At 46.5% G+C, this 20,837-nt stretch overlaps 1 protein-coding gene across 17 annotated transcripts in view; it reads right to left on the bottom strand.

Moving 5' to 3' along the window:
• The window catches only part of SMCO4 (single-pass membrane protein with coiled-coil domains 4), a 75,899-nt gene that overhangs the window by 38,108 nt on the left and 16,954 nt on the right, over positions 1–20,837 (bottom strand). The window lies entirely within an intron of this gene.

The raw sequence follows: 20,837 nt of genomic DNA, 5'->3' as shown, positions 1-20,837 counted from the left end.
ATAAATATTCTATAGATTTAAAGTATATGGGAAGACGTACGCAGGTTTTATGCAAATACTAAGTCATTTTATGCAAGAAACTTGGGCACCTGAGGATTGTGGTATCTGCAGGAGTCCTGAGACCAATCTCCCAGGGGTACCTTCAAACATACCATCAACCTAACACCTGTAATTTGCAGGGATCAGTTGATGATACTTGAACCTCCCACTTGACCATCTACTCCACACAGTAGTGTATGAATATTTTCTCAAAGTATTTTTTCTTTCTGCTAGCCATTGAATGTCTAAATCTACCAGTGTCTAGCCTTAAGAAGTACTAACTAAATACAAGGTATAAATTAATGCATGAATAAACATGTGTAATCAGTTTACTAATCTGTAAAAACTGAAAAAGGCAGTTTACACAATTATTTCCTAAAGAAAATTCCAAGGAACCTAATCCTGTGAGACATGCCAAGAAAAGTTTCCTGTGTTATTCAACTGGCGAGAAATAGTACGTTCTGTAGCCTCCCATCCCGCTTAAAAATTCACAGTGCATATCATACAATGAAAAATACGGGAAAGCCTTCAATTAAACACTTGTTGAACTTCCCAAATCAGCTTAACCACAGATGCCCTTTCATGCTTAACACTTGCTGATATAAAAGAACCAACATCCTAAGAAAACCCTGGGAAAATAGTAACCCAATTCTTTGTTTGTTCAAAAAACATTTATTAAGCCCTGGAAACAAAAATAATATAAGGGTGATGAAGACAGGCAACATTAAACAAGTTAATATTTAATAGGAATGATGCTTGGGGCTATCACCACCTATGGTAAATGTGAAACCTGGCTCACGGTCTACTGTCTACTGGAAGAGACCCATGAACACGTGATGAGTAGAACCAATATTAACTGAAGTGACAGAGACAGGCACATATATGCACATATAGCTACATACACATATATGTGCATAAGTGTGTGCATTTGCACACACACATGGAAAGGGAGAGGCTTTTCCAGGCAGATGAGAAGCAAGAGTGTCCAATGTGTGCAGAGGTTTTATGTACACATTGGTCTTATCCAGTGGTTTCCAAAATATGGTCCAAAACCCTCTCTGGGGGTGCTGCCAGGTCAAAACTATCTTCAGTTGTGCGACATTTGCACTGATGGTGCAAAAACAGTGGTGGGGAAAATAGCTGGAGCCTCAGCCAGTAATAAGGCAGTGGTATCTGACTGTGATAGCCATTCACTGTAATCTCCACCACCACACTCTCACAGTTTAAACAAAAAAAAAGGTTAATTTCATCTAAGAATATACTAATGGAAGCAGTAAGTTATTAATTCCACTAAATATTAACCTTGAGTACGTATCTTTTTACTATCCCATGACAAAACGAGAGGACACACAGCACTTCTGCTACAAGCCCAAGCGTAGTGGTTCTTGGCAGGAAAAGCACTCGTACAACTGAGCGGCAAGCCGAACTGGCCACTCTTTTCCACTGAAGGCCATTCTAACTTGAAAGAATGGCTGACAGAAAAGCTACAGTGACTCAGATCTGGGTGTCTTTAGAGTGAATAAAGGGAGCTTGTTAGTTCAAGGAAAACTGACAGTATTTGCTACTAAAGAAAAATTTGAGCTTTCAAGCAAAAATTAAAATTTGGAAAAACTCTATTGGCCACTATGAGCTTTAGAGTCTTTCAATACTTTAAGGCTCTTCAGAGGAGAGTGGTAGTGACAGTAACTAATGTGATGTTATTCAAATGACTCATGCATTATGTTACAAAATGCATACAAGACCTTTTCAAATGCAAGACAGACCAAAAGATTTTAATGTAACGGAATATGAAAGACTCTTTGATATAAGATTTCAGATTCTATGCTGCAACAAACCTTGAAGAAACTGCCACTTATCAAGCTCTGATGTAGTTTCAAAGACTATCCACAATTAACTGAATAGGTTGTTAAAACATTCCTCCCTTTTCCAAGTATATCCAGGTAAGGCTGTATTTTCTTCATACATAAAACACAACAGGGCTTCCGTGGTGGCTTAGTGGAGAGGAATCCACCTGCCAATGCAGGAGACACAGGTTGGATCCCTGATCCGGGAAGATTCCACGTGCTGTAGAGCAACAAACCCCATGCGCCACAGCGGCCGAGCCTGCGCCCCAGAGGGCCGGAACCTCCGCTTCCAGGCCACGCGCCCCGCGGCCTGTGCTCAGCAACAGGAGAGACCACCACACTGAGCAGCCTGTGCGCTGCAACGTAGCGAAGCCCCGGCAACTAGAGAAAAGCCACGGAGCAATGAAGACCCAGCACAGCCAAAAATAAATTAATTGTTTTTAATTCTTAAAAGAAAAACACACACACATACAACATACTACAACAGAATGAAGGTAAAGCCACTGGTGAGAATCCAGCTCTCTTCCATTAAGGCAGGCAATAAAGTTACCTGGGAAGAAGCAAGACAATGCCGCCCTTCATTTTCTGCTTTGGAAACAGTTATTTTTCATTAAAAGTGTTATCTGTATTACGTAATGGGTTTATTACATATTTAAACTAATAAACACTTTAAAATCTTTTCAACTTCAATTTCTAATATTATAAGTACTGCTAGATATAACCCACATTTCAATTGAAAGCTCTTTGGGGATCTCACTAGCTTTTAAGAGTTTTAAAAGGGGTCCGAAATGAAAAGTTAGAGAGCTGTTGGTTGTGGGGGGTGGGGAGAAGAGGGTGAAGAAGCGGCTGGAGGGCCAGCAGTGACCCCCACTGTGGTGAGGGGTCAGGGCTGATCCAACAAGAGCCAGCAAAGGAGCGGGGAGCACCAAGAGGGTGCAACAGACGTGCCTGCCAAAGAAAGAGCAAGGACACCGCAGAGCTGACCAATGCTTGATGAACATCCGATTCTAAACGCCAGTCAGTCTGATGCGAAGTCAGACTGCAGGACACTGAAGGTCCATTACTACAATCTAAAAAAAAGGAAACACAAATTCCTATAAAAGAGGAGGAACAGAAATGTATTAAAATTTAACGACAGAAGGGAAAGGAACAGGGTCTCGCAAAATAGACTTGCAACCAACTAGAATTCTGCAAAATGAAGGAAATCATCAGTAACAGGACAGGGCTTTAAAGATCTAAAGATACCAAAATCAAGGTGCACTTTGGGCAAGGCTGAAAAGTAAAAACAAATGAGCAGTAAAGAGCAGTAAGCCGCAGCAGTAAAGAGGGGAAACGAATGCAGCCCAGACAAGACAGACGGAGTCTTCACAAGTAAAAAGCCGGGAGGAAATCAGCTCCTATTTCCAGAGCGTGGGCTCCATCCACTCCAGGGTGGGGCGGGGGCTGGGGAGCTGCTGGGGGAGCGGGCACGAAGCACTTGCCGAGGAAGGAGACCTCTGCAGAGTCCAGCACAGGCAGAGGCCGGGGATCCTTACCTGGACGACCAGAGTCTTGCCCAGGAAAAGATGCATCACGCCAATCAAAAACCCAGACGACCGAGAACAGACAAGACAACTATTCGAATTTGCTCTCGAGGAGCTTATAATCATTATTTTCTAAATCAATAACAAAAACCAAGGAACGTCCCAGGCAGTCCAGTGAAGGCCGGTGATTAAGACTCCAGGGGCACAAGCTTGGTTCCTGGCTGGGGAAGGTCCTGCAGTGCTGCAAATGAAAAAGACAAGGAAACCTAACCCCACAAACATCTCACAGGCCAGCTGTAAGGAAAATGCAAACGGCATGCTCTGAGAACAGCAGAGGTTGGCAAGTTTCTCAAACTCCCTGGGCCTCGGTTTTCTCTTCTGCCAGGTGGGGAGTCCTGTTCTCTCAAAGCCTCTGAGCCGAGGAGGTCAGCAGGACCAGGCTTCACAGGCCCTGAGACCACACACACTGCACACCCTCCCAAAAGTGCCGGACCCTGCGACAGAGACCAGGAGCACCCAGGCTGCAAGGGTGCAGGCCGGAGGGGGGAGAGGACAAGAGGACAGGTTCAGACGTCTGTCAAACAGAAACCGGCCAACTTCTGTTTTCACCACAACCTGCAGAGTGAGAAAGACACTTTACTTGGCAACCCAGTAGCGTGCGCACACACACGCGCACGCACACACACACACAGCATCTCTGAGACGCAGGCTTCCAGCCTGACCCTGGTCAGTTTCTCCACTTCCCACAGTCCAGCTCCTCCCCTGTGAGTCAAGGACAGGGAAAACGACACAACTTCAGTTGTTGTGGAGAAATAAGTCAACCTGTGTAAAGCGCTTCAAGGCGTCAACCTTTCTCTGTAAAACTCTTACTACACACAACTTTCACAAAACTCAATCTGACTATGTGTATTCCACTCTCATGCCTTCCTCCCATTCTATTTCTTCTTCTTTTTTAATACTGGCAGAGACCCTCTGGATTAACTTCGGAACCCCGTTACCAGGGTCCTGACCTCCAGCTGGAGACAAGGGCTTGGACCTGGGTAATGGCAACAGAGGAGACAGAGCTGATAGTTTTGGGGTGACTGGTTACAGGGGAGGGGGTGTCAGATGACTCAGTCCTCTGGGATGATGACGTTGCTGGGGAACAACCGACTGAGACCATCAACCCTGGCCAGGCACCGTAGTGACCACTTGCAGGAGTTATCTTAAACGGGAGGTCCTAATAATGAACAAGGAGCTACCAAGCTGCTGCTGCTGCTGCTAAGTTGCTTCAGTTGTGTCCGACTCTGCGACCCCATAGACGGCAGCCCACCAGGCTCCCCCATCCCTGGGATTCTCCAGGCAAGAACACTGGAGTGGGTTGCCATTTCCTTCTCCAATGCATGAAAGGAAAAGTGAGAGTGAAGTCACTCAGTCATGTCCGACTCTTAGCGACCCCATGGACTGCAGCCCACCAGTCTCCTCCGTCCAAGGGATTTTCCAGGCGAGAGTACTGGAGTGGGTTGCCATTGCCTTCTGAGTCCGTCTGCCCATCTGCTTCCTCCACTAAGTGAGCTGCTTCGGGGCAGGGACCACCCTGGGTCATGCATCTTTCTACTCCCCAGGCCTACCCAGCACGTGGCCCTGCCCACTGCCTCTGGGAGGTCCTCAATTCAGTGATTCAACGTGATAAAAACCCCCAAAAAGGCCACTTACAGTTCAGGACACTAAGATAAGGTACAGCAGATGGGACAGGCAAACAGAACCTGCCAGGAGAATTTGTGGTCACTTCAGGATGTGGGCCAACAAATTCACAGACAAAAGGAACCTGCAAAAAACTGTGAAAATGCCGCAATTCAAGACGGGTATGGATCTTCATCATAATGATGAGAGGTATTAAGCAGGTCCTGGAGGGAATCAGGAAGACAAAGGAAAAATAAAACTGGAAAGATGAGGTGTAACGTGTGTATGTCATTTGACCTCTTCCAAGGTCACCCTGGATGCTGGATTCATCTCTTCACTCCCCTTGCTATATATTTCCATCAACTTGAGGCCTTCTCAGGCGTGCCTCTGTTTCCAATCCTCTGCCATCCTCCAAAGCCCAGCTCCTTGGAGGTTATCTATTTTTCTTACATGTATGTGACTCGTTCCGCCAACCAACTGGGATGGTAATACACACCTTCTTATGCAAACACCCTCATCCTTTGCACAGACAAGGCACCCAATAGCCACTGAGTGACTGGTTTTTATACTGATTATGTTTGCATTAAATACCAAATTCAGATTCAGATTTTCTAGTCTTACCCCCTTTAGTTGCAACTGTTACTAAAGCTGTCATTTTTAATAGTAACAGCTATATTTATTAAGCACCTACCATATACAATGCACAACTAAGGACCTTAAATACAGCATCTCCTGCAATCTTCAATCTGCAGGGTAGGGATTATTATTTCCATTTTATGGATGACAAGATTGAGGCTCAAAGAGACAAGATAGTTGAGTAAGTGGCAACACTGGAGTTCAGACCTAAGGCTACTTAACTCCAAAGACAAACACAATCACTCTGAAGTTTCTGCCCTCTTTTTCCCTGGCACAGAGGCCGGAGAACAGCCCATCTGATATGGAGTCCACAGTCAATACTCACCAAAGACTTAAGCAGGGCTCAACTCACAGAAAGCTTTTTTAGGCTTGAGAAAGCCACAGCTTATCAAGACTCATTTATTCATCTCTTACCAGCACATGGGTCAAGTCAAGCTTATTTTAACTCTACGACTTAGAAAAAAATGGAATGTGCTAATGGCCTCACTTATTTCTGAAAGAACATTTAGGGAATTCCCTGAGGGTCATGATTAGGACTCCATGCTTCCACTGAACCAGGCCTAGGTTTGATCCCTGATTGGGGAACTAGGATCCCACAAGCCTCACAGCATGGCTAAAATATATATTTTTTTAATTTAAAAAAAGTGTTGTTTTAAAGAATGTTTAGTTAAACTAAGAAACTACGCTCAGACTAATCAAATTATTAGTGTCAGGTCGTTAGTAAAACAGTCACAAAACGCGCAACAGCCTCCGCATCTGCTGTGTTTCAGTCTGCCCAACTCCCCGACATGCGTGACTTCATCTGATCATCTCAGTAACTGTGGGGTGAGAACAAAGCAAGACTAAGAGACGTCCAGTGAGTCCCTGGCGGTCACAGTTCCTGTGACTCAGGACCTGGTTATAACCTACAAAAGAAAGTGCTCTGAGCAGCAGGGTCACAGGAGAAAGAAGGAGGGCCCCGGGCAGCAAGGCTCCCAGTTCGCCCCCCACCCCACACCGCAGCGTCCTCCCGCCCTGGACGGCCCAGACCTCCCCTGCAGACAGGAAGCCGGCACTGCAGAGCCCGCGTCCCCGCCCACCACCTCTGACTCCCGCCCACCACCTCTGACGGAAAGGCTCTGGGGCCTGGAGTTCAGAAGCCACAGGGTGAGTCGGAAATGCCTCCCTGCTCCCCAGCACTGTGCTGGGTGGGGGACGGGGGCGGGGTGGGGGGCAGCGGGGGATGGATGGCCCCCAGAGGCATCCCATCATCACATCCTCTCCACGTCTGAAGCCCTCCCCTTCATCTCTCTGACCTGGCTGAGGGGCCCAAAAGTGGCAAAACCAGCGCTATGCTTTCCCCTTGGAATTTCCACACAGGAGGCTGCCTCAAGCTTGCGATGATACAGGACAGCCCCGCACTGGCAGCTCCGGATAAACAGAGGCAGGAAAAGAAAACCATGTTAACATCCTACCGTTAGTGTGCTAGTTGCTCAGTCACGTCCAACCCTTTGTGACCCCATGGACTGTAGCCCGCCAGGCTCCTCTATCCATGGGGATTCTCCAGACAAGAATACTGGAGGGGGTTGCCAGGCCCTCCTCCAGGGGATCCTCCTGACCCAGGGATGGAACCCAGGTCATCCATACTGCAGGCAGATTCTTTACCATCTGAGCTACCAGGGAAGCCCACACGACTGCAATTACTGCCTTGGAGTGAGATACCTGGGGCTTCATAATAAATTCTTCCCTTTTACTAAAAAAAAAAAAAAAAAAAAAAAGATTCAAGGGGAGCCCTGCCTGGCCCAAGTAGGTCAAGGGTCTACTTACAGCGCAGGGACCAATCAAGAACCACTCCTGGCAGGTCCCGAGTTCCGACAGAGGAAAAGTGCTTCCCCAGAAAAACAGGAAGGGTGCACCAGTCTCCAACAAAGGAAGAAGGCTTATTTAAGGCAGATGAAATAACACCATAATCATAAGTATTCAGAAACCCTGCACACATAACTGCTAAGCCACTGCTCTTCAGATCCCAAGTCCAGTAATCTCACTCATTCTGCACCACAGCTGACATTATTTGGGCACTAAATTGTAAAGCAATAACAGTAAAGAACAGCCAGTGTAGAGTAAGGTGCTAATTGTGCAGTAAAGACGCTTAGTGCAAACAGCATTCAGAGAAATCAATGCACCTATTTACATCCACAGAATATTCTAAAACTAGAGATCTCCGAAGAATTGACACTTTTGAACTGTGGTGCTGGAGAAGACTTTTGAGAGTCCCTTGGACTGCAAGGAGATCCAACCAGTCCATCCTGAGGGAGATCAGTCCTGGGTGTTCACTGGAAGGACTGATGTTGAAGCTGAAACTCCAATAGTGTGGCCACCTGATGTGAAGAACTGAAACTCGTTTGAAAAGACCCTGATGCTGGGAAAGATTGAAGGCGAGAAGAGAAGGGGACGACAGAGGATGAGATGGTTGGATGGCATCACCGACTCAATGGACATGGTTTGGGTGGACTCTGGGAGTTGGTGATGGACAGCCTGGCATGCTGCAGTTCATGGGGTTGCAGAGAGTCGGACATGTCTGAGTGACTGAACTGAACTGAACTCAGAGATCTCCACACCACAGTTTTGTGCTAGGATGAAACAGAAACCATGTTTCTTCATCAGTGAGAGCCAGGCCTGCCTCCCAGCTCCCTTCTGACTCCCTACAGCTGAGTGAAAGGTCTCTCCTTGGGTCCATGATTCCTCTCTGCCCAGGTGACAACTAAAGGCCCTGCTTCTCAGGAAGGAAGCAGAAATCAGAAACACAAACCCAAGTCAACCAAGATGAAGGCAAGGGCCCAACTCTCTGAAGAGACTAAAGGGCCAACACAGGAGGCAGGGCCCGTGGGAGCGAAGGAAGTGGAGGGGCGGGGGCCCTGCAGCCCGCCTGGGGTTCCTTCTTCTTCATCAAACACAGCTCTCATCCTCGCTGCTGCTTTACAAATGTTCTCTGCTGTAGCTGCTTCCACTGGCTGTGCGGGGTTATGATGACTTCTAGAAGCAATCCAAGGAGTGGGAGCTTCTGATCCTTTTCTCAGTGGTCTGACCTAAGCCTGGATCACTGGAATCACCCCCATTTCTCTGCTTCCAGCATCTTGCTTCTCTTCCTGAGCTGCGGCCACTTCATTGTCTCCCTCCACAGACCAGAGACAAATGCTGGTATTTACTGGGCGCTTCCCTGGTGGCTCAGATGAGAAGGAATCTGCCTGCAGTGCAAGAGATGCGGGTTTGACCCCTGGGTCAGGAAGATCCCCTGGAGAAGGAAGTGGAAACCCACTCCAGTACTCTTGCCTGGAGAATCCCATGGACAGAGGATCCTGGTGGGCTACAGTCCATGGGGTCGCAAAAGAGTCTAACACAACTTAGCGACTAACAGTAAACAACATGGTAATGCTCTGTTTAGCTTTTAAGGAACCTTTAACATGTCTTGAAAATAGGAAATGCTACAGAGAAAAGCCAGGACGCTGCAAGCAAAATGCAAAACCTCAGTGAGATCAAAGAAGTTAAAAAAAAAAGTTTTCTAGTCTCACCCCTTCTTTCAATAAGCTCAAGTCTGGGCAGAAGGAACCAAAACAGTACACTTCTTCTTAAAAGGCTAAGAACACTAGCAGGAGAAAGCTAAGATATGTAATTCTTGTTGTTCGGAGCAAGCCGAGAGCGGCCCAGGGCGCAGACACAGCCTCTCTGCACCTGCCTCACAGGCTTTCACGCGGCTGATCACCGCCAACGCTTTAGCAGGACAGCCAGTGGCAAGACGGAAACGCGGAGGGACTGCACCAGAAGGGGCCACGTCGACACCTTTAAATTAAGTGAAGAAGAAAACAGCTCGCTGAAGACAGAGTGAGCTAACCACAAATGACAAAACCGACTCTTCTGACACAAGCAGAACACCAGCGTGACGGGGATGGCGGCGAGCCAGGAGACAGGCAGGAGCGCCAGCGGCGCTCAGGGGCAGGGGGTCCATAAACAGCAGCTCTGTCAGCTCGCTGTGCGTGGCTCCCCACAAAGACACGCCTGAAACACCAGCGGTGGCCTGAGGTTAAGTCCACAGCCCCGCTTTTGGCCAAAGCAGAGTCTAGCGAAGATGCATGTGCAAAAGCCAAAAGAACTCCCAGATTAGCTCTAGCAAGCCCTTTAAAGTTCAAGCTAAAATCAAGGCCAGGACGGAAACAAAGCAAAAGGTAGCTTATGAATCAAAAAAAGTAATTCCTTCCTCGCGAGTGGCTCTGCCTGGTCGCTTCAGATACAGGCAGACCCGGTGCTTGGACTGGGGAATGTGATAAAGACAAACACAGACGTGACTTAAAACCCAACAGCAAAGTGGGCCTCCCGGGTGGCGCTAGTGGTAAAGAATCCTCCTGCCAATGCAGGAGAAGCAAGAGACACGGGTTTGATTCTTGCCTGGAAAATTCCAGGGACAGACGAGCCTTGTGGCTACAGCCCTTAGGGTCCCAAGTGTTGGGCATGACTGAGCATGCATGCCCGCACACATACACACAAACACACACACGCGCCCTTACTTGTAACATCCCTCATGTGTGAGCCTCTGGAAAGTCGGGACTTAACTCCCACCTACCAGGCAGACCTATGGTCTGAATACATGGGAAAGAGTATAGAAAAGCACAAGGACTCATTTGACAGAGGCAAGGGAAACAGACATACGCTGAGAATAATATAAAATCTAGGTGAAAAAAACAAAGGTTATCAGGACAGAGAGCTACAGGTCCTTGATAAAGTGGGATTCTCCTGGCACCCAGCATCACATCACTCAGGCCAGAGAAAAAATGGAACACCTGGCTGCAAAGCGGAGTATTAGACCTAGAAGGAGTGTGTGATGTCTGTGCCCCTCCTTTGTTTTAGAGAAAACAATAGTGAGGTTTGGAGAGATTCAGCAACATATCCAGGACTGACTGTTAACAACAGCAAAGCCAGGCCTATAACCCTGATCTCCTGGAAGGCCTTCCACTAAACAGTATTGATGATGGTGGTGCTGGTGCTGAAGAATTTACAAGCAAACATTACAATGAGGGCTTTACATGTATTATCCCATGCAATCAATCCTCAGCAAACTAGAAGGCAGTAGTAGTACTTAGGTGGTGCCAGTGGCAAAGAACACGCCTGCCAAGACAAGAGACATGAGAGACCCCGGTGTAAACCCTGGGTTGTGAAGATCCCCTGGAGGAGGAAATGGCAACCCACTCCAGTGTTCCTGCCTGGAGGATCCCATGACAGAGGAGCCTAGGGGGCTACGGTCCACAGGGCCGCAAAGAGCTGGACAGGACTGAAGCGGCTTAGTGCACGTGCAGTACTGTTATTAGCCCATTTCACACGTGAGGTGCAGAGAGGTTAAGCTACCGGCCCAAAGTCACACAGCTTGGGAGAAGGGAGGTGTGCAACAGCATGGATGAACCTGGAAAGCATTGTGCCAAGTGAAAGAAACCTGACACAGAAAAGCAGATAAAACACAGCACGATCTCACCGACATGTGGAATCTAAAACAGTCAAAACCCATAGAGAAGCAGAGCAGAATGGTGGTAGCTGGGGTGGGGGGTGGGGAGATGATGGTCAGAGAGAACAAACACTCAGCTATGAGATGAATACATTCCAGGGTGTAATGTGCAACATGGAGTCTACAGTTAGTAATACCCAAAGCCTAATTTGCTACAAGCGTAGATCCGCAGTGTTCTTACCACACACAACAGCAGTGGTGACTATGTGAGGTGACACGTGTTAATTTACTTGATTGCGATAATCTTTTCACAATGTGTATGTACATCAAATCACCTCGTGGTACTCCTTAAAAATATACACTTTTTATTTGTTAATTATGCCTCAGGACAGCTAGGAAAAATAAGAGGGGAAAAAAGCAGCACATGAAGGATGGAAACCTAGGTCTAGCTGAAATCCATGCTCTTGACCCTTATATTAGTATCTGACTGCCTCCAAACAAGGGAGGAAGTCACATTTTTAACTAAAATGTACACCAGAAACTTCTTATCACTGGGTAGTTTTTATTGTCTGTCACCTTGCCCTTCAAGATTTAAAAAACAACAACAACAACAACCTGCACTAAGAGATATAAAGAACAACAATATTTTAACTTTGGTGAGACGGCTTAAGACTCTCCAGCCCAGACAACAGAACTGATTAGACTCAGACCTGAGAAATTAGAGGCTGGAGCCAAAACATGTCCCTTTGGGATTCTGTCTGGCATCTTGCACTTTCAACAAGTTGCATATTTATTTTCACAGAGTTAATTGTGACTGGATAGTGGTGCTGCCAGGCCCGGTTGATTTCAGAAATCAGTGTTTACCAGATCTTGGCACTTCTACTAAAAACATCACAGAATCACCAGTTTAATCGTAAGCATGCCTACGTTCAGTTTTAAAAAACAGTTATTTTTGAAAATTGTCAAAATATAAAAAATGACATTAAATGAAACTGATGTTTTTTGATTAAAAAGCATCTGACTTTTGTAAGAAATGCCATTTATCTTCTCAGATACCACAGTGAGAGTGCCATCTCATCGTACATGGAGATGCTTCGCTCTGTAAGCTGCAGAACCAGACCGTCTCCCTGCAGACACCTGGCCCAGTGCAATACCACGGCCTTTCCCTGCACGACCTTTCCCTGCACAATCCAGCCGCACACTCGGGCTTCCGGTCCCTCCACGATCTACACCCGTCCCAGAACTGCAGCTCCCCGAGGGCCACCTGCCGCAGGCCCCACGTGAGTCACAATCCTCAACGTGCATCACAAAGACGAGGGCAGCAGAGAAGGCTTCCTGCACACGATCAGAGGCCCAGTGGTGTGCGCAGGCCCTGCGCTCAAGCTCTCTCCTTTCACAACCCCCACACTCTGCAGGAGGTGCCCCTCTTACGGCCAGCTTTAAAGACAGAGACATGAAGCTCAGCACGGCTGAAGGAGCTGCCCAGGGCCGCACACCCAGACGCTGCACACACACGCACAACCCAGGTCCCTCAGACGTGAGCGCCCAGCCCTCGGCCCCCTCACCCCGCGGGGCTCTCCCTCCCCCCATGCACAAAGCCCAGGAAGGCCCCACTGCCGTCTCCTCAGACAGTGCAGGGCAGGTTCTCACTTCCAGTCTGAAGGGAAAACGCTAGCGGTTCTCCCAGACAAACCAGCTGGATAAAGGGAGCATAAAAGGAAGAGAAAACATCTCTGCCCTTAAGAACTCAACCGTCTAAGCTAGAGAGATCTAAACAGACCCCTGTATCTCTAGGGCATTTCCGGTCAGCAAAGTATTTGCATCGTCATCTGGGACACACGCACACACACAGAGCCTGAGTGTGTGACGCACTGACACTTCCTAACCCTCTTTCCTTTCCCTGTAATTCGAGTGTAGTTGGTTTACAATATTACAGTCATTTCAGGTGTACAACAGAATGATTCAATACTTATATGAATTATATTCCATTGAAAATTATTATAAAATATTGGGTATATTTCTGTGCTGTATATATCCTTGTGTGTTCAGCCGCTCAGCTGTGTGGGACTCTTTGCAATCCTATGGATTGTTGCCCGCCAGGCTCCTCTGTCCACGGGATTCTCCAGGCAAGAACACTGGAGTGGGTCGCCAGGCCTTCCTCCAGGGGGTCTTCCTGACCCAGTGATCCAACCCCTGTCTCCTGTGTCTCCTGCACTGCAGGCGGATTCTTTACTGCTAAGCTATCAGGGAAACTCCACAATATACCCTTGTTGCTTATTAATTTTATACACAGTAGTCTGTATCTCTTAATCCCATACTCTTAGGTCCCTTTGCTATTTTTTGCTGCACCACACACACGGTTCATGCAGGATCTTAGTTCCATAACCAGGGTCGAACCTCTGCCCACTGCGTCGGGAGTGAAGTCTTAACCACTATACCGCCAGGGAAGCCCTTTTTTTTTTTTCAATGTGTCAACCTACTAAATTGACTCTGTGACTGTAGATTCTGGATGATAGCTTGAAAAGCCCTGCTCCAGAATGCCCTATTTTAGCTCTAATTTTAAAAATAAATAAATAAAACAGCAAAAAACAATCAGGAAGCTGGCCCTGACATCCAGCTTAAGTTTCTTAGGCTGCCAGGTCACTCCAATGCGCACGGCTGCACACCTCCTGGGGGCGGACTCAGCAGTGACCGGGCTGGCTGAGGTTCTGCACCTGGAGTCCTCTGACCCGCACCCAAGAGCTGCCCGAGTCCTCCAGACTCTGGCCTGTAAACTGGGAGCCAACGCCACTCACCCCCAAGCTTGTCGCAGGCCACCTGCCCGGGAGCTGGTCCCCGATGTTCAGGAGGCCTAGGACACGGGCGGGAGGGGGCCAAGCCTAGCCTGCGGGACAGGCCCGGACCCCGACCCCGGCCTCCACCACACAGCGCCTGACGCCCCCAAGTGGTCGCAGACAGCTCTGCAGCTGCAGACTGGCCTGCGGCCCCTCCACCGCACTGAGGGCTGCCTTCAGACCTCACCTCTCAGGGAGGAAAGGTCTGTTTTCTACAGGAAGCATGACACGTGAGGTACCTAAGCTACGATGGGGCCTCGGCCAGGCGCCTGCCCTCGGAGCGCGCCCTCAAGCTGGGCAGATGGACAGGTAAACAGGTGACTGTATAATCCACTGGGCCAGGCAGTGTAACTGAAAACCAGGCATCCCGGGAGAACGCAGCTCATGCTGGAAGGCCCACTCCTAAATGCTAGCTGACTTTTTTTAGTAGGAAAAAACACCACAGCTCACAAATTGCTAATGCATTAAGAATCAGAAACTACCACCTCCAAGCCAAGTCTCAAGCCTGGAAGAAAAGCATCCTTGCCTGCTCTTGCTGTTGTTTAGTCACTAAGTTGTGTGCGACTCTTTGTGAACCCCATGGATTGTAGCCCACTAAGCTCCTCTGTCCATGGGATTCCCCAGGCAAGAATACTGGAGTGGGTTGCCACTTCTTGTTCCAGGGGATCTTCCCGACCCAGGGATCGAACCCACATCTCCGGCATTGCAGGCAGATTCGTTACCAAGCCACCAGGGAAGCCCGTCCTTGGATATTCCTACAGCAGCAGCAAGCAGGACGGTCACAGCTCCAGCGCTGCCTCCCTGATGGGACTGTAAGCGCCCTGAGGCTGGAAGTAAGGTCACCTGTTCAACATCACATGACAAACATCACAAGACTGGAAGCTCGAAAGATGGTAAATCACTGATTGCCTTTCCAGTTCCTCTGGAACTTGCTCTATATTTGTCCAGAATCAAAATTACAAGAGGAAGGAAGGGTGAGCAGGATGAAAGGCCTTCCATGAGGCAGTCAAAAATAAGACTGAATCTGCTGGATGCTTAAGTAGGTCTTCTGAAAGGTGAGGCCAGAGGCCTCCAAGTTAGACTTTTAAAGTCATCTTAAGATTATAAAGCCACTGTATATGTGTGTACTAAAAGTATTCATGTGTCCAATGTGCATACTTGAAATGCCTGTTTCTCAGTATGAAAATCCGTTAAAAATCTAAAAGAGGGTTACCACATGGCCCAGCAATCCCACTGCTGGGCATATATCCAGAAAAATGGAAACTGTAAAGATACATGCACCCCACCATTCATAGTGGCACTGTTTACACAGCCAAGACATGGAAGCAACATGACAGATGAAGGGATAAGAAGATGGATTATATATACACAAAGGAATACTACTCAGCCATAAAAAAAGGGTGAAATGATGTCAGCTGCAGCAACATGGATGAACCCAGAGATTACCCCAAGTGAAGTAAGTCACACAAAGAAGGACAAATACCATGTGACAGCACTTATACGCAGAATCTAAAAATCACACACACAAATTTATTTACAAAACCGAAACAGACACTGCAAATGAAACTTATGGTTTCCAAAGAGGAAAGGGGAGGAGGAAGAGATAGATCAGGCGCTTGTGATGAGCACAAAGAGACTGCTATATATAAACTAGATAACCCACAAGGACTGTGTATCACAGGGAGCTACATTCAGCATCTTCAGCTGTATGCATGCATGTATATAACTGAATCACTTGGCTGCACACTCGAAACTAAAACCGCACTGTGAACCTACCGTGCGTGTGATATGCTTAGGTGCTTAGTTGCGTCTGACTCTGCAACCCCATGGACTGTAGCCGCCAAGCTCCTCTGTACCCAGGGATTCTCCAGGCAAGAATACTGGAGTGTGTTGCCATGCCCTTCTCTAGGAGATCTTCCCAACCCAGGGATCGAAACCAGGTCTCCTGCAATGCAGGCAGATTCTTTACCGTCGGAGCCACCAGGGAAGCCCAAAATATCACACTTCAATTAGGAAAAAAAAACCTGTTTCCAACATCCTATTTTGGCATTTCTTCATTTTTTAAATGAAGAAATGGGCCTGGGCACTTGAGAGTGGCCATGTGGTTAACAAGGACACCCTTAGAGCTCTGGTCCCAGCAAATGAAGCAAATGTCAGCTACCCAGCTCCCAAACCAACAACCTTAGAAAATACCTGGCTAAAGCAGGACTCTTTATGCTCCGTCCTCTCTCTCTCGCTTTGGAGAAGGGAGTGTACCGGGGAGGTCAGTCACTAAGGCTCTCGGGGCGGTGGGAGCGTCTCAGGCCTCTGCACCCGAGTTAAAGGTCTGTGATCTCTCCAAGTCATGCTGGCTTAAAATAAAGACAAAGTAGTAACCTGTTCATTGAGTTCCAAGCAATTTCATGTATGCTGTCTTGTTTACATCTACTCAGCTCCTTCAGATATTATAATGATGCCCAGCTTAGGGATCACAGACACAGAGGTTGAGTAAAAAGCCAGGAGGTGACTGGGAGGGACACTCAGATGGGCCCACACGCAGCCCCCAGGCCCCACGGTGTCCTTGCCAGTGGGGGCAGCACACGAAGGGGGCACACGTTCATTCTCAGAAGACGACTGAGTTTCAGTTTATACCCCTGCTGATATTTTGTCTGAAACATCAGAGAAGCCTACGCAGTACGCTACCTAAAGTCTCAGGTTTGTGACGTCCCCTGAGAACCCATCCGGGGATGTCCCTGGTGATCCAGTGGCTAAAAATCTGCCTGCCAGAAGATAGGATTAGTGAAGTGGAAGATAGAATGGTAGAAATAAATGAATCAGAGAGGAAAAAAGAAAAACGAATTAAGAGAAATGAGGACAATCTCAGAGACCTCCAGGACAATATAAAACACTCCAATATTCGAATCATAGGAGTCCCAGAAGAAGAAGACAAAAAGAAAGACCATGAGAAAATCCTTGAGGAAATAATAGTTGAAAACTTCCCTAAAATGGGGAAGGAAATAATCACCCAAGTCCAAGAAACCCAGAGAGTCCCAAACAGGATAAACCCAAGGTGGAACACCCCAAGACATATATTAACCAAATTAACAAAGATCAAACACACAAAGAACAAATATTAAAAGCAGCAAGGGAAAAACAACAAATAACACACAAGGGGATTCCCATAAGGATAACAGCTGATCTTTCAATAGAAACTCTTCAGGCCAGGAGGAAATGGCAAGACATACTTAAATTGATGAAAGAAAATAACCTACAGCCCAGATTACTGTACCCAGCAAGGATCTCATTCAAATACGAAGGAGAAATCAAAAGCTTTACAGACAAGCAAAAGCTGAGAGAATTCAGCACCACCAAACCAGCTCTCCACCAAATGCCAAAGGATACTCTCTAGATAGGAAACACAAAAAGGGTGTATAAACCCAAACCCAAAACAATAAAGTAAACAGCAACGGGATCATACTTATCAATAATTACCTTAAACGTAAATGGGTTGAATGCCCCAACCAAAAGACAAAGACTGGCTGAATGGATACAAAAACAAGACCCCTATATATGTTGTCTATAAGAGACCCACCTCAAAACAAGGGACACATACAGACTGAAAGTGAAGGGCTGGAAAAAGATATTCCATGCAAATAGAGACCAAAAGAAAGCAGGAGTAGCAATACTCATATCAGATAAAATAGGCTTTAAAACAAAGGCTGCGAAAAGAGACAAAGAAGGACACTACATAATGATCAAAGGATCAATCCAAGAAGAAGATATAACAATTATAAATATATATGCACCCAACATAGGAGCACCACAATATGTAAGACCAATGCTAACAAGTATGAAAGCGGAAATTAACAGTAACACAATAATAGTGGGAGACTTTACTTTTGAACTGTGGTGTTGGAGAAGACTCTTGAGAGTCCTTTGGACTGCAAGGAGATCCAACCAGTCCATTCTGAAGGAGATCAGCCCTGGGATTTCTTTGGAAGGAATGATGCTAAAGCTGAAACTCCAGTACTTTGGCCACCTCATGCGAAGAGTTGACTCATTGGAAAAGACTCTGATGCTGGGAGGGATTGGGGGCAGGAGGAGAAGGGGACGACAGAGGATAAGATGGCTGGATGGCATCATGGACTCAATGGACTGAGTCTGAGTGAACTCCAGGAGTTGATGATGGACAGGGAGGCCTGGTGTGCTGCGATTCATGGGGTTGCAAAGAATTGGACACGACTGAGCAACTGAATTGAACTTAATATCCCACTCACACTTATGGATAGATCAACTAAACAGAAAATTAACAAAGAAACACAAACTTTAAATGATACAATAGACCAGTTAGACCTAATTGATATATATAGGACATTTCACCCCTAAACAGTGAATTTCACCTTTTTCTCAAGTGCACACGGAAACCTCTCCAGGATAGATCACATCCTGGGCCATAAATCTACCTTGGTAAATTCAAAAAAATTGAAATCATTCCAAACATCTTTTCTGACCATAATGCAGTAGATTAGATCTCAATTACAGAAGAAAAACTATTAAAAATTCCAACATATGGAAGCTGAACAACACACTTCTGAATAACCAACAAATCACAGAAGAAATCAAAAAAGAAACCAAAATATGCATAGAAACAAATGAAAATGAAAACATAACAACCCAAAACCTATGGGACACTGTAAAAAGCAGTGCTAAGGGGAAAGTTCATAGCAATACAGGCATACCTCAAGAAACAAGAAAAAAGTCAAATAAATAACCTAACTCTACACCTAAAGCAACTAGAAAAGGAAGAACTGGAGAACCCCAGGGTTAGTAGAAGGAAAGAAATCTTAAAAATTAGGGCAGAAATAAATGCAAAAGAAACAAAAGAGACCACAGCAAAAATCAACAAAGCCAAAAGCTGGTTCTTTGAAAGGATAAATAAAATTGACAAACCATTAGCCAGACTCATCAAGAAGCAAAGAGAGAAAAATCAAATCAATAACATTAGAAATGAAAATGGAGAGATCACAACAGACAACACAGAAATACAATGGATCATAAGAGACTACTATCAGCAATTATATGCCAATAAAATGGACAACGTGGAAGAAATGAACAAATTCTTAGAAAAGTACAACTTTCCAAAACTGAACCAGGAAGAAATAGACAATCTTAACAGGCCCATCACAAGCACGGAAATTGAAAGTGTAAACAGAAATCTTCCAGCAAACAAAAGCCCAGGTCCAAACGGCTAAGAAAGTCAAAAGAAAGGTCCTGTTCTTAGTCAACTGGATATTTTTAAACAGAGATGTTTCTCTGTTAAAATGGGGAAAGGATTTGTTTCAAATCATGTGTCATTTAGGATATTTTCACTTAGCTTTCATGAAGTTTAAATATATTTTATATAACACATTCACTGCTCTCTCTTGAGGCAAGACCGTGCCTGCTGCTAATTGCAAATAGAACTACCTTATGACCCAGCAATCCCACTGCTGGGCATACACACTGAGGAAACCAGAATGGAAAGAGACACATGTACCCCAATGTTCATCGCAGCACTGTTTATAATAGCCAGGACATGGAAACAACCTAGATGTCCATCAGCAGATGAATGGATAAGAAAGCTGTGGTACATATACACAATGGAGTATTACTCAGCCATTAAAAACAATACATTTGATCAGTTCTAATGAGGTGGATGAAACTGGAGCCGATTATAGAGAGTGAAGTAAGCCAGAAAGAAAAACACCAATACTAACGCATACTAATGTATACTAACACATATACATGGAATTTAGGAAGATGGTAACGATAACCCTGTATGTGAGACAGCAAACGAGACACAGATGTATAGAACAGTCTTTTGGTCTCTGTGGGAGAGGGAGAGGGTAGGATGATTTGGGAGAATGGCATTGAAACATGTATAATATCATATAAGAAACGAATCATCAGTCTAGGTTTGATGCAGGGTGCAGGATGCTTGGGGCTGGTGCACTGGGATGACCAGGAGGAATGGTGTCAGGGGGTAGGTCAGAGGTGGGTTAAGGATTGGGAACACATGTACACCCGTGGTGGATTCATGTTGATGTGTGGCAAAACCAATACAAGATTGTAACATAAAAATAATAATAATAATAAATTTTTAAAAAATCTGCCTGCCGATACATGGGACACGGGTTCAGTCCCCGGTCTGGGAAGATTCTTCATGCTGTGGAGCAACTAAGCTGTGTGCCTCAACTACTGAGCCTGTGCCCTGCAACCAGAAAAGAGAAGCCACGGCCGCTGCCCCTGGAGAGCAGCCCCAGAGCTCTGCAGCTCGAGGAAGGCCACACGCAGCAACAGAGGCTGAGTGTACTCAGTAAACAAACAAATAAAATTTGTAAAAAAAGAAAAGAAAAAGAACCGGTCTGTGAGCTGAGGTCAACGGTGGCTCACTGTGAGGCAAGCCTGTGCACAGCGCCTGAGAAGTGCTGCACGCCCGCGTCGCAGACACCATGCGCAGCAGGCTGACTGCCGGGGCTCTGCAAGAGGCTCAGAGGGAAGGACTGCAGAGACGGGCAAACACACACCCGAAAGCTTGTGTTTACTCCCCAATAATGCAGGGAAAGCAGAGTCCTGAGGACAGAAGGATGTCCAGGCAGACAGGCCCTGCATCCCGAGGAGTGAGTGGAGATGACTCCATCACCACCTGCGTCTCTTCATGGACCTCACCGCCCCACCGCACTCACCCAAGGCCTTAGGCAAGAACACCTACAGAAAAAAGAGGGAAAGGGGAGAAAACGCCAACAAAGAGCAAAATTCCCATGATTCTGTGGTCCATCAGATCAGAGAGCTCGCCTGAAATTTGGCTCTATTT

This window comes from Ovis canadensis, chromosome 21, assembly GCF_042477335.2.
Source record: "Ovis canadensis isolate MfBH-ARS-UI-01 breed Bighorn chromosome 21, ARS-UI_OviCan_v2, whole genome shotgun sequence".
NCBI classification, from domain to species: Eukaryota; Metazoa; Chordata; class Mammalia; order Artiodactyla; family Bovidae; genus Ovis; species Ovis canadensis.
The sequence above is the reverse complement of the archived record's forward strand: the minus strand, read 5'-3'. Positions and strand labels throughout refer to the sequence as shown.